Below are 2,500 nucleotides of genomic sequence, written 5' to 3'. Positions count from 1 at the left end.
TGTGGTAGCCGTTTCTCAGGCTCCCTCTCCGGAATCGAACCCTGATTCCCCGTTACCCGTTACAACCATGGTAGGCGCAGAACCTACCATCGACAGTTGATAAGGCAGACATTTGAAAGATGCGTCGCCGGTACGAGGACCGTGCGATCAGCCCAAAGTTATTCAGAGTCACCAAGGCAAACGGACCAGACGAGCCAATCCGATTGGTTTTGATCTAATAAAAGCGTCCCTTCCATCTCTGGTCGGGACTCTGTTTGCATGTATTAGCTCTAGAATTACCACAGTTATCCAAGTAACGTGGGTACGATCTAAGGAACCATAACTGATTTAATGAGCCATTCGCGGTTTCACCTTAATGCGGCTTGTACTGAGACATGCATGGCTTAATCTTTGAGACAAGCATATGACTACTGGCAGGATCAACCAGGGAGCTGCGTCAACGAGAGCTGAGCAGCCGGCCGCCCGGGAGTGTGTCCCGAGGGCCCGCGCGAACACGCAAGCGTCCGCTCAATTATTCTGCAAACAGGAGGAGGCTGAGCTCCCCTGCACGATACACCTCGAAACCCTCTCAGGTCCCGGCGGCGCGCAGCGCCGTCCTAAGTACTTGGTCGGGTTCGAGAGAGGCGCAATCGCCCGGAGATAGGCGAGTAGACGCTTTCAGTGCGAACACCCGTGCTCCCAACTGAGCTTGCCGCTGCCGACAGAGGCCCGGGAGCGTGCTGTCGTGGCATTGCCGGCGGGAAACAACACGCGCCACCTACGGTGACCGGCAGCTCCAACGCCAGCGCCACAGAAGGGCAAAGCCCCACTTGGGTGCAGAAGCGAACTCTCCCAGCACAGCGCACGCGCCAACACGTCCGCAGAGCTGCGATACAAACCACCTGCGAGAACCGCTGGGGGCGACCGAGCAGCAGACGGCGTCGCGACGCCGAGTGCCGGGCGGCGGCGCATCCTCAACGCACACAGTCCGCAATCGGACCAGCACACTGCAGATGTCCACCGCGCTTCGCACCGGGCTCGACAGAACCCACTTTGGCCGCCTGGCGCCGCGCGCAGGGTGCGCCGGCGCATAGCTGGGACGCCAGCCGGGCCCGTCGGCCGGCGCTCCTGCCACTGGGCGCCCCCCACCAGCCGGCTGTAGTGCGTGCGCTCACGCAGCGCGCGGCCAGCACGCCGGGCGGCCCCCCCTCACCGGCCGGGGACTGTCCCGCCAAGCCACAGCCTCGTATCGCTTCATACCCACATGGCCAACTCAGGTTCGGGGGCATGGCGGGTACCGCCGAAACAACCGGTTCACAGATGTACCGATCGTCGCTATCACCGATGCACCTGCAGCGCGAACAACCGCTCAACAACTGATTTCCAGTTCATTTGCGGATCTTTGGCAGCAAACGTATACGTCAATCTACATTTGCGAAATCTACGATTCTGGCATGCCTGCATGTTATGTGTCACGACACGCTACATCAGCCCACATACACACTGCGGCATGTACACGAGAGAACACGTGGAAGATGGTCCGCGCACGTGTGCAATGTCCCTTGCGCGGTCGACTGTCAACCGGCCTCTGTAGCATGTCGCAGATGTGGAACGCGGTCCACCGTGCTATCATGTTGTGTGGGGCAATACGATTAAATAGGAAAACCCTCGTCGCTACATCAACAGACGGCTCACGCTGATTCCCGGCAGAGGGAGGAGGGGGGGGGGGGGGCCAACATGCAATACTTTCGTCCGTACCTACTTACCACATGTCTGTACGGCGTACAACAGTGCAATCTCGCTGTAATGGGGAGACGAGACAAGTAGCATCGTGCACAACATATGGCCCTTATGATTCGCCATTGTAGGGCGCAGCCGGTGTACGGTCAAGCATGTGCCACATTATGTCACTCAGTACGTAACGACGGATGATCAGTGTGGGTTACGCGTACATCAGCGGACAGTCCACACAGGCCGTACCACAACGTACACTGACTGCATCGACAACCGAATGCAACTGAACAGCTGCAAGGCTCATTTCACAAACAAACGCCTGACCGACCAGCTTGGAAGGGCAGGAGGGGAGGGCGATATTCGTTCTGTAGCGGTACACCCTTCCAGTGGTTAGCGGGACTGTGTAGAAAGTACGCAACACTCGAAAGACCTTTATGTGAGGGTACGCACCATGGCATCAAGAAATACACATGACACCAGAGGATCCAAGCAGTGAACTATGTTCAGAGGGTTGCTGTTAGGCAAAGCTACATTCCTGTGACGTTACATGTGACAGTTAAGGTGCAGTGTAAGTTAGGTTAAGGTGCAGTGTAAGTTAGGTTAAGGTGCAGTGTAAGTTAGGTTAAGGTGCAGTGTAAGTTAGGTTAAGGTGCAGTGTAAGTTAGGTTAAGGTGCAGTGTAAGTTAGGTTAAGGTGCAGTGTAAGTTAGGTTAAGGTGCAGTGTAAGTTAGGTTAAGGTGCAGTGTAAGTTAGGTTAAGGTGCAGTGTAAGTTAGGTTAAGGTGCAG

General features: G+C 56.3%; 1 non-coding gene across 1 annotated transcript in view; it reads right to left on the bottom strand.

The window, feature by feature from the left end:
- The window catches only part of LOC126322313 (small subunit ribosomal RNA), a 1,893-nt gene extending 1,463 nt beyond the window's left edge, over positions 1 to 430 (bottom strand). The window contains exon 1 of the ribosomal RNA XR_007558932.1: positions 1 to 430. This exon is cut by the window's left edge and continues 1,463 nt beyond it. This is a non-coding gene — a ribosomal RNA (small subunit ribosomal RNA).
- Positions 431 to 2,500: the final 2,070 nt, after the last annotated feature.

This window comes from Schistocerca gregaria, unplaced genomic scaffold (assembly GCF_023897955.1).
Source record: "Schistocerca gregaria isolate iqSchGreg1 unplaced genomic scaffold, iqSchGreg1.2 ptg000805l, whole genome shotgun sequence".
NCBI classification, from domain to species: domain Eukaryota; kingdom Metazoa; phylum Arthropoda; class Insecta; order Orthoptera; family Acrididae; genus Schistocerca; species Schistocerca gregaria.
Note: the sequence above shows the minus strand (reverse complement) of the source record. Positions and strands in the feature narration are given on the sequence as shown.